Source organism: Anguilla anguilla, chromosome 5, assembly GCF_013347855.1.
Source record: "Anguilla anguilla isolate fAngAng1 chromosome 5, fAngAng1.pri, whole genome shotgun sequence".
NCBI lineage: Eukaryota > Metazoa > Chordata > Actinopteri > Anguilliformes > Anguillidae > Anguilla > Anguilla anguilla.
In genome coordinates this window covers 41,373,090-41,385,232 of record NC_049205.1, presented here as the reverse complement: position 1 = coordinate 41,385,232, position 12,143 = coordinate 41,373,090, and the positions used below count along the sequence as shown (strand labels likewise).

The 12,143-nt window shown below is 41.8% G+C and overlaps 1 long non-coding RNA gene across 1 annotated transcript; it reads right to left on the bottom strand.

Moving 5' to 3' along the window:
* Nucleotides 1–9,138: 9,138 nt before the first annotated feature.
* On the bottom strand, nt 9,139–11,594 carry LOC118228376. Its single transcript, XR_004765471.1, has 3 exons — nt 11,115–11,594; nt 10,349–10,503; nt 9,139–10,058 (listed from the first exon to the last, which is right to left on the bottom strand). It is a non-coding gene; the product is annotated as an uncharacterized LOC118228376 (long non-coding RNA).
* Between the last annotated feature and the right edge of the window lie 549 nt (nt 11,595–12,143).

Below are 12,143 nucleotides of genomic sequence, written 5' to 3'. Positions count from 1 at the left end.
CATCCTCCTCTGAAGAAATGCTCAGATGTCAGTCAAGTTTCAAGCAGACTAGCGGGCTGTTTTTTCTCATCAAACCGACAGTGGCAAAGGAGTCGCTCACTTCCTGTTCTGAGCCGGACCTGCTCAGTTCCTGGACTCCTGGTGATGTCCCCCTGCCAGCAAGCAGCAGTGCACGCCAGCAGCATTTACATCAAACTGACACCCTCGCCATGTTTAGCTGGGGCGGTGCTGATGTCACCGTTTCTCAGCAGTCAAGTTCCCATTAGTGGATCTCATCAGAACTCAAATTCATCAGATCTCAGGCTTAAAGCCCACACAGTATTTACACTGTATTTAATGGGCTCTGGTGGGGCTAAAAATGGGGCTAATTCTGGGCTTTAATGTTGGGTCACGGACCATTAAATGCTAATTTAGTGTAAACTATTAGCCAAGTCTTCTTTATTTGCTAATTCTGACTGGGCTGGTTTTTGTTATATTATTACTTAACAGAGGGACTGGGGTGTGCAAAGCTGGTGGATGTATATATAACCGGCAAGCTCAGTCATTGAGCCTACTAGCCAGTGTTAACTAATGCCTTTCACACTGAGCTGTTGACATTACAGAAAATGCTTTTTAAAAAGTTGTAGCTTATAACTAGTAAAATCACACATGTATAAATTAGTTTCTCTAAGTGTCCTTAATATACTGCTATACACAATGACAATCACATGTTAAATTATGCATTTTATTGGTATTTTCTATTCCTTCACAAATCTTTACAGTCTCACACAATCTGGTCACATATTATTAGACATTGAAACAGAGGGGAAAAAGATTGGCACACACAAAGAGCTAAATGAGTTTTGATACCGATCCATGGGCTGTCTTTACAGTATAAAATTATACCAAGGTTCATTCGTATGTTCAGAGAGACATGCGCTGAAGATCCACCACGGCTAGCTCCGCAGAGCTACTGATTGCTGATATACCGTATCATGTGTCTCTTTGTTACAGCACAACATGTAATGTGTATAAAGTTCATGAGGCATTATATGAGTACATACAGCATTGCCTACCTGTATGAACAGTATAATACGCTGCGTATTTCAGCGAACTGGGGCTTAATACATCCACTTAACCACTTAGCATTGTGACAGGATTTATTCAGTTCAATAATCCCTGCAAATCGTCTTTCATTAATAATCCTTTTTTTCATTCGAGAAGGTGAATGTCCTCATTGATGTGTTGTGAAGTTTTTATGACATTTAGGTGAACGTGCCTGAGGGGTAAATCATGAACAGTGAGTCTCTCGAGCTTCGCCAGCTTCTGTAAACTAGCATACCGTTTTCACAACACCACCAGTTCTATTTCTAATGCAAATATTGTTGAACTTTTTGAATATGGCATTTGATCAGAACATCTGAACACAACCATCCATTTTAAGGCTGGTGTACATTATCTCAGTACAGTGAATGGGCATGAATTTCCACCAATACTTTTGTAGTAATTAGATCTGTGACTTTGGTTGCATGCAAGGGGAGCTGGTCAGAATTTTAGCAGAAACCTCTGCTAACAATTCTGCCAGCAAAACTAAGTTTTTCTTGACTGGAATTCCAGGAGTACATACTTCATCTTACTCCATCATACCAAATATGAAAGATTGGTTAGACTACAGGAAATTTGATCTTCACTTGGGTTTGGTTAGACTGACAATTGATTTGACAGTAGTCAGAGGTAAATAGCAAATACTTCAACAATTATAATGTTTCTCTAAGTCATTCTGGTAATTTGGGAATGAGCTTTTTGGATGATAATTTAACTGAATTAATTAACTGAATTTCTATACTTTTGTTAATTTTCAAAATATAGGTAACATTACATTAAACTTACAAAAAATACATAATTCTAGAAAGCCCTATAATGTAATTTATCCTTGTTTCATATTTTGAAAAAAAAATAAATCTGTAATATTTATTATAATTACCTTTCATGCTTGTATTGTTGCATTATTGTTGTTTATAACAAAATTGACTTAATATGTAAAAAGATAGTGTGAATAATTCAAAATATACAAGCCTGAAGGCTAAGATCTGGAATAATATAAATGAATGTAGGATAAGTATATGCACAGAATATATAGTGAAGTTCTGAGTGCAAGAAAATGTCTGCATTATTTCTACATAAAACATTACTGTACAGTATCCTAATGGTCATGTACAGAAAAAGTAGCGATTCTAAGCACTTGGAATGCTTGGTACTCTGAATGAAAAAAAAAAAAACCCCTGTGTTAGCAGCTTCGTATTTCCCAGCAAGATCAGAGTTTTGCCTGCAATAGAAAAGCTTTAAAACAGAATGCTCCTGAGGTCCACAATAACCATATAACCATACATTCTCCCTGTTGTTAGCTGACAGGAGTGAAACCCAGTTTGGTCTCCTGCTGTTGTAGCCCATCCACTTCAAGGTTCGGTGTGTCGTGCATTAGAGGAGCAGGCTATTTGAAAGAAGGCTAATTTCACATGTGTCCTTAATGCAGGAACTATGATTGTAACAACCTGGTTAGAGCAACATTTTGGCATGATAGAAACATTGTGAAAACTACCCACTGCACCATGGTGCCGCCCTACATATCAGTGGGTAGCACTGTCGTCTCAAATCAAGAAGGTCCCGGGTTCGAATCCAGCCTAGGCCTTTCTGTGCATGTTTGCATGTTCACCCAAAGACCTGCAGGTAGACTAATTGGGCTAATAAGAATGAGTGTGCGAGTGAATGGTATGCGTGTGCCCTGCGATAGATTGGCAGCCTATACAGGGAGGATTCCTGCCTCTCGCCCAATGCACACTGGGATAGGTTCCAGCACCCCCTGCGACCCTGCCCAGGATAAGCAGATAAAGATAATAGATAGATGGATGGATATATATATATATATATATATATATATATATATATATATATATATATATAGTTTTGTAGCTCTGCCAATTTTTTGTTTACTCTCCTCAGTGTCTTAGAGTAAATTGACCAGAAGACAAGCAAGTCCATCAGCAAATTACCCAGAAAATGCTGTCAGTGCAGGTTATGACATCAGGTTTTTAGCAGCAGATTGTCCCTGACTCGTGTGGTCTAATTAACCTGGCTCCTGCCTCTCCTGTCTGAATGCCGGTGGCATTTTTACCCCCTATGGGTTATGTTGTGGTATACGGCACACAGCTATCTGCTTACATCCAATCCATGCAGACAGCGCTGCTTTGCTTTTTAAAGGCAAATTTAACCTAGATTCCTTTTTTTTAAAGCATCAATTTACATATAGTGACAAATAATTCCGTTATACACTCTTTTTATCTCCCTTTTATCTCAAAGTGTTTTTGAGAAAAAAGATGTCTTCCATAACAACTTGCTTGTTTTGTTGATCTTATTTGAGGTGGCGAACAGTCAGCGGTAGAAGAATAACCGGTGGTTTGAATTTTGCAGGTCACTTCAGCTGAAGCATAGATTTCCAAAACATTCCTAAACACTGGAATCTCCAGCGGTGCTTTAAATTGCCAGTTCCACCCAGAATAAATGCATAAATATGCAAATATGGGAAGGGCTGTGTGCTTGTGACCATGGGAGCAAAAAAAAAAAAAAAACATTCAGAAATTTGAATTGTAAAAAGCCCTATTATCAGACTCAAGACATGCACATAAGTGGGAGCATGTTCGGTCACCTGGAGCATCGAAGGAAAGAGATGAAAGATGGCAAAATAAAACGTATCAAAACAAGACGGAAGGACGCTCTCGGGACAAACAGCGTTGGGTCCCCTTTCTGGCCCACACAAAATGCCTCTTCAGAGCGGAATGCTGCAGCTGGGAGGAGGAGAAAGGGGGAAATATAGGTCAGGCCTGTCACACACGGCCCAGCGTTACACAAAGTGATAGGCCGCCTTTCTCTCTTCGCCCCGAGGATAGAGGTCCCTCAGACCTCCATTAAGACCTTCAATAAATGTACATGCAGCCCCCCCTCCCCCCCCCCCCCCCCCCCCCACCCCCTCCTTGCCATTAATGGGACTGAGTCACTAATAGAGGATTGCCTGTGGGGGGGAATGCTAGCCGTCGCTCTGTTACACACTCTTGTCCTGGCATCGATATGTGGGCAGCGCCACTCTTCAGAGAGTGTGTGTTTGAAAGCGCTCTGCCTGCCTGTCATGGCTGCTATTGACATCTCTCTCTTTATTGTACACCAGCACACACTTGAAGCTCTCTCTTCCCTCTTCTATTGCACTCACACTCTGCATTCTGCTTCTGCTCACCCTAAAAGCAAGGTGAATGAAGACCCCCTGCTGAAGTATCTTACCCAGTTATGGTTGCCTTGCAAAAATACTGTTGCCGTATTTTTTTAATTAAAAGTGATCGGCTTTGATTGCTGATGTATTGACATCCCCACGGTTGCTGGGAAGTAGATCACACACTGCATGCAGTACGGGAACAAAGCACACGCTGTCTGACCCTTCCTGGATATCGAGTGTGTTCTTTCGGTGGTTTCTGTACTAGCCAATATCGTATAACAGTGTCATAGGGAAAACGATCAGTTAATACTGCCCGGTGTTTGATGTTATTCAGTTGGGTGAGAGGAAAGCTCTGTCCTCAGCTGTGATCAAATAAAACTGTGAAGCTATAATTAAGATTCACTCTCAGGCTGGATTAAAGCCTGTTTTGAAGTGTTCTTACACTCACTTTCTTTTTCATAAAGGAAGTCTGGCCCCCTTCTGGCAAAAGGATAAATAAGTGTACAGCTAAAATAAACCCAAGAATCCTCCCTTTGATTCGTTCAGTCATTCAGTAACACTCAAACATGAATTAAAATGCGATGACAAATATACTTGCACCGCTGATTCTGACACAGGTAACAGCTGAATGAAACTTACGTGCGTGCAAATACAGCATTTATATTCCCTGTCTAAAATAACAGGAGGGTGAAAACAGACCATCAAAGCACCCTGTGCAAAAACAGTCCAACGTTTCCCCTGGCGCCGCAGCACCCATGTTCCCTGTCACGGATATTATAAACAAACGCAGCCGAAACAAGCGCGCGGAGGCCAGCGCGATATGCAGGGCACGCTCTCTCCCCGGCGTTATGAAAGCACTCAATTACTCAGGAAATAATTGAGCGGCAGACAGAGACGTCCCCCTGGTTCCGAGTGGCCCGCTTTTCCCAGCGCCGCTCGCCCAGTCCCCGGGATCCCCGCCACCGCCGGATAGCGCGGTCACGGCCGAATAATTGCCGACCGTTTCGCCGTTTCATTTGCGCGGTTTAATTGCGGAGAACAGCCGCGGTCCCGCTTTCCCAGGCCTTCGCCGCGCATCGCGCCGTGTGGCCTTAATGAGGTCGGCGAAGCCGCCGCCGTTCCCCCTCTCCGCCCCCGTTCCGCTAAATAACCTGGCGAGGTCTCCACGGAAAGCAGCGTAGCGCCAAGGCGCTAGTGGTCTTCGGCCTGTATGATCTGATCCGCTCTCTGATTTAACATTAGATACAAGGGGCTGTGCCACAGGTGCCTACTACCCAATCCTGAAGGGAGGAGAGGACTGCCACCATAGGAATAAGGAATATTCTAATATGTATTTTAGGGCGTTCTGACCATAGACCGCAAAAAATATGGGAGGAGAGAGTGGAGATTTATGCATATGACCTGCTACAAGTGATTTATCACGGCTGGTGTCCCTCGCTTTAAATATAATTGCATCTGTTTTTTTATATTTGCGAAAAGCGGGTGTTAACTTCTTTCCACAAGATCAGAATGGCCAATCAGCTTGTCTTCTTTAAGTGTGTACAGTGTATCAATGATCTATTAATCAATGATATGTTATATTATTTATATGGAAATATATACCATTTTTTATTATTTTCTTTATGTTATTGAACAGCAGGTTTGAACCCCCTGACTCTACTGTGGTCCTATTACTTATTGTTATATAACACTTCAAGTTTCTGGCTCCATGGGGATTGGCTTCTCAAAATAATTGCAAGTCACTGAACCACTAGCATTTTTGCTGGACATGTCAAGTGGACAACCTAAATTTGTTTTAATAGTATTAAGGTGCATAACACTACACACATATGTACAATGTTGAATACCTCACCTGTGCTGAGGTTATTATTAGAACTTGAAGTAAAGTTTTCTTTGCATGTATGAAAGGAGACAGGATCTGTTTGAGGATTGTGGACACAGGCTAGTCCTCCTCAGCTGAAGCACCCTGAGAAATAAATTTGTACTGAAATCATGAGGGCGGAAGGGCCTTCAGCAGTGATAGAGTGAATTAACCGAGGATCAGATCACCATGACGACCTCCCCCTCCCCCTGCAGCTCTCCATGGGTGTGATCCTGTCAGAGATTCCACGCCGGGGCTACTACAGCTCCATCCCAGAAATCACATGCTCTCACCCTGTCAGATCAAACACTCCTCCCCTCTCACCCTAAGCCAAGCTGCGTTCCTTTGATGCCTCCTTGTTTCTTAATCCATCCACCTCCGTGAGCGGCTTATCAGGTCTGCCTCCAAATATTCTGCCGCTGTTTTCATTTGTCTTTGTACCTTTATCTAATCTGTCTGTGTGCAGCTTGTTAGGTCTTCCCTGGGCTGCCTGACCCACTTTGGAAATTCACTGTGTGTACATCATTCTTAGCCCATCTGTGGGCAACTTTTCAGGTCTCGCGGCTTCTCCATTGGACACGTGCTCAGCGCCTTTGAATTGTAGGTTAGGTGCCGCAGGACATGCTAAGCTAACCAGCAGCCATGTGTGCGTTACAGTACATGTGTTTCTGTGATCATCCGGGGAACAGAAGACTAAGATCAATTTTAAAAAGTAAACATTTCAATAGGTTCCTTTTGATGGAAGGAAAAAATTATTTTTAAACGGGACTCAATACCTTGGGTATGTGCACACACAGAGCAGATGACCTCAGTTGCGGCTGACAAGTGAACAGATAAACATAGCCCTTGAGAAAAAGTCACCCATTAGTTCCCTCAATTGACTGATTTCATCATAATGATCTTATTTCAGATCCACATATACAGGTTGCCAGTGTATTAGTAAATAAATAAATAAATAAATAGTCATGATAAAAATAGGATGACAAACGCCCACGGTCAGTATAACTCCGAATCATAATTCTGTTCATTAAGAGAAAATCAGGAAAAGAGCTAACAGTCAATGCTACCAATCAGCATGATGTTCCAATGCTTACAGTACCACACCGATAGCACGGTCATGCTGTTGGTGATGCTAAAGTCACTTGGTTGGGTTGGTGGAAAACAGTTCTGATTCACAGTGCAGGTTTTTTTGCCACCACATTTTACTCACACAATTGACCTTGATTACAGGTCATGGGCTGTGATGAAACAAACCCTTTCTCCCTGGCAATGGAGTGAGAAAATACATTCAATAGAGGCATTTTTGTGCCTGTCTCCGTGCTGCTTTTAGTGCTTATAAATATTGCAGAGCTAAATGGAAATCATAACATTTTCAACTGCCATGGTAACCTTTGAAATATTGAAGGCTGAAAAAGCTTTGTTTTACCACAAGAGTGACGAAAGGTAAACCTGAAATTAATAACTTAAAAAAACATTAAACTAACATGAATCATTCCTCTCTTTTTTGCTTTGTTTGGGTGGCTTTCTTAGATCGATTTCTCTCCCAGCAGGAGCCATTTCACGGGCTTAGAAAAGTACGAGTGCTTTAATTATATAGGAACACCTTCCAGAACCTCTAATTATATCTGAATACCTATTTTAGTTTGGTAGCGTAGAGCCTTCACTGTTCTGCTCCAGCAGGAGCCCATAACATCAGTGCCAACCGGCTCACACCTCCACAACAGTTAGCTGTCCAGCATGAACTGCTGAACACATAACAGAGAACAGAAACACATAAATCACATTTTAAGTGATACTCTCTGTAATGATGGCAACAGAATAATTTTTCAAGTTGTCAAAATATCTGAAATAAGTCACTGGGGCGGTTTACCTTGCCAAAACAATTTTTTTGTATTGCAGTGATGTGCTCCTTGATCAAGCATCAAATCCTGTCCATCTCAGTGGTGACTGTGGCAGGACGTCCCACAGGTGGATGCATGATTGTCCATATATGCGCACGGGGAGAGAGGGTTTCAGTCGGCAGGGTTTCCCCCACCTTGTTGCCCATTAGCATCACCTCTGGTGGATCAGGCTCATGATCAGACCTCCAGCAGCACAGGAAGCAGTCCTGTGGGGCAGTGACTACAGTGCTCTACCTTTGGACTGAAGACAGAAAAGGAGCAGTGACTGACTGCCTGCATTCTGAAGGACACACATGCTAGTCAACACTCTCCCAGCTTCACAAAAGGTGCTGCCAAGATGTGATAGGCCTACACATACAACAAATATACTTAGTCTATCATAAGGATGCACTCAGAGAACATCTGATAATATCTCATGGAAATATTTTTAGTGATTCATTTGTTGCATCCTTTCTTTGTTTTTGACTGTCAGGCTTTCATCTGGCAATTCTGCAAATGGTTTGTATTTGAAGTAACTTGGCTTCATATAGTGAAACTTTCTTTTTGTGACATATTGTTGTAATTATAGGACCTCCAGTAGAAAACCCTGAAATGAGGGTTTGGAGAGCTTGTTACCCCTTACAGCCATGCATGCCTTTTCTATGCCTCTGCACATAACAAAAAAGAAAAGAGCAGTGAATGTGCTTCACCCCATTCATTCCCCATATCTGCATTCAAAAGCAAAAGGCTCCATAACCTCTTGTTAACTTTGTTTGCATGTAAATAACAATGACACTTTTCCCTTGGATAATGAAGTCACAAGCCGCCTCCACACTTTCGCTCCCCAACCCTACCCCAGTTAATGACAACTTTTTTTGTTGTTGTATTCCCTCCTCCGTGTGGAGAGATAGGAGAGGTCAGAGCAACGGTACCGGGTCATGGGTTTATTAGACATCAAACAGGGTCATTAGGCTGTTTGCTAAAGTCTGGCCTCTCCTCACAGAAGCAGCATGGGTAGGGGCCAAAACCCCCGCATTCATCAACATCCCAGGGTCTGAACCAAGGCTAGACCTGCCAGCAGGCTCGCAACAGACCAAACCGTAATCGACTGTGACATCAATTATGAATAATCTCATCACTTTAGGAGAGTAGGCTTGTCAAAGCTCTAATTAAGTTCTCAGCCTCCTATATGTGCGGACAGGATCAACAACACTTTACATTGTAATAATGGCCCTCGTGGCCTATGCATGGACTGTCCTCTCCAGCTTCTGGCAACCTTGGTCGACGGACTGAGCGAAAGAGCAAAAATGCATATCTCTTGACTGCAGGACTCCAGAACAGGATCCCTTCAATAACAAACACTGCTAGAGCATCTGCATTATTGTGGCACCATATTGTTTTTGTCACAAATCATTTTAAAATTTGCTGCCATATTTATGAAGTGGGTACTGGTATTAATGAACTAAAAATATATTCACCTTTGACTTTGTTAGGAAACTCCCCCTCTCCTCAGCGCCCTTAACTCATTTAAATTCAAATGAATTCCATTAAGACAGTACTGTGATAAACATATCATAATGCTGTGTTCACTCAGGCTTCATATGCATGCATACATTGTAGGAACAGGAAATCCTCCTTGATGGTTTCAATGACTTCCATCTTTTTGACAAAAATCTCACCTCCCTCCCAACAAAAAAACAGAAAAAAAGCTAATGGCTTGTTGTTTGTTACCCCTGACCGATCCCAGTCAGTACAGAGAGATGGAAAGCTTCTCATTCCCAACTGTCTAGCAATCCATTGAACAAAATAGTGCAATGTATTTTTTTGCCAGATGATTATAATTTTTAAAAACCCCAATTATTTCCTGTCCATGCCAGTACTAACAGGTCCAGGAGCCCAGCAGGGTGAACCGGGATGGAGGGTTTCAGTTAGGCTTCTCCTCTCTGGCCAGCGTGCTCCTGTGGCCTATCTGCATTAGCTGCACTTGAAGTGTTAAGCTTTGATGCAGAGAGCAGTGAGTCAGACTGCAGAGTGAAGAGGACGCACTTCAGAAGACAGCTTGAGATACAGTAGGCCCCTGCATTCCAAAATAAACAAACAGGCAGCTTTATTTATTTAATTTCTAAATTTACAATGCAAATGAATATCAAGTTGGTCTACATTCACAATATCTGATTGCAACAAATTCCAACTATAATAAAGGACTGTATGGAACTTTATGACTTGGATTAACTCCCAACGTATATGTCAATTAACCTGAAAAATACTTGACAAAGAATGCTTTCGAAGTGACAAAGGCCCAAAATGCAATCCAGTGCCTCAAGTCAAGGAAAAGTACAACAACAAAGCGGCTATTCATGTCCTCACATTTCAATGATGGTTGTCATTTTATTGGACATCAAGTGCAATGGTTTGTCTTTGAATGGGATCTGCAACTTGATAGTGAAGCAGGAACAATGAACCAAGAGGGTGAGAATTTGGCAGATCGTCTTGCAGGTTAGCAGGTCTCTTTGAAAGGCTCCCTGAAAGAGAAACTCACATTTGAAGGAAGGGGCTTGGCAGTCTTTCAAATGAATATGAATACTTTTTTTCACCATTTTCCCCTTGAACCCAGACTTAATCTCCTCAGGACAAAAGAATGAAAACACCCCCCACTGAACCCCCCCCAACCCTTCCCGAGATCTTTAAAGTAGCTTCCCTGTTTTGGACGGGGCCACAAATGTAATTGCCCCTAGTCCAAGGGTGTTAGCTTGACAAAGGTGGACTTCAGAGTAAACCACAGGTGTCACCTCTCTTATTAAAATAGGAGCAGACAAAGGGTTGCAAAACTATGAGACGAGAAATCGCACTCACCTTCGTTTTATGTTTTCCATGTTGGACATGGATTTTTTAACGGTGACAAACTGGCAGGCAACATTTTCTCATAACTACAATATGCTTTATCATTCTACATTGTTCCGGTTTCTGACTGCTAAGATCATACCGAGTGACATCATACCTCTGACACTAAAATAACAGAAATTACTTCTGTACTCAACGGGAAGAAATATGCTAAATCTTGAAACACTTCTTGTTTGTTTTATTTGCTTCCTTGTCTGAGAATGCTATTCCAGTTCTGAGTCACAATACTTACTGAGTGAATGTATTGTTGTTCCATATACGTGGGTCTAGTGGCATTGCTGAGACCTGGAAATTCATCTCTGTTGTGAAGCTTTTGGTGTCTGCTGGCACAGGTCATTGTGCACCTGTCAAGTCTTGTAACCCAATCTGCACTCCACAAGGCATTCTGCCACCCTCAGATCCTTGTCCCAGTCCTGTGACAAAGCAGCTCTGAGATGTTTAACAACATAAAAATGTCAGCCATGTAGGCGTGGCAGTGTGGTATGATGGTTTGCAAAATGGCCTTGTAGCTCTAAGGTTGTAGGTTCACTTCCCAGGTGGGGCGCTGCAGCTGTACTCAAGTGTGATATGTATTGCCAGCAATACATATCGCACTTATCCTTCCATGAAGGATCAGTTTCAGTGCGATTCAGGATGCTACCTGAGTAATATTTAGACAACCGATTCTACAGACCACTAAATTAAAACAATATGATTCTACACACCACCGAGCTAACACTGAGCTCTTTAGGCCATGAAGCTAACCACCTTGATTCCTAGGCTGCAAATAATTCGACAATTAATTCAGACAAATGAGTCTTACCTCAAATCCGCTCTCATTCATCCATATCTGTTTAGAATCTCGGTCGAACCTCAAATTACTAGTGCAAACTGATTAAGTAACCATAACCAGAGTAACCATAAAATCATAGTGAAATAAAAGAACAATTGGAAAAGTTCGACATCTAAGTAAAATAAGAGTAAAATAAAGTTAAAAAAGCGAGCAATTAACCAACATTTCAGTGTTTTTTCGGTGTTTAAATTATATTTTAATCGATCAAGTTGGTTTGATTATTTGAATTGTCTTAATTTGGTGGATATGCTACATTTAAGACAATTCAGAACTTCTAAAAAAAAAAAAAAACAAGATCTGACTTGTGAAAAAAACAAACTGAACAGTCGTTCAACCTGGAATTATAAGTCGGAAAATTCATTTCAGTGGTCTGATTTTTCTGACCTCAGCACTGGTGATGTCACAGTAAGAAAAATGATGACATTCGTA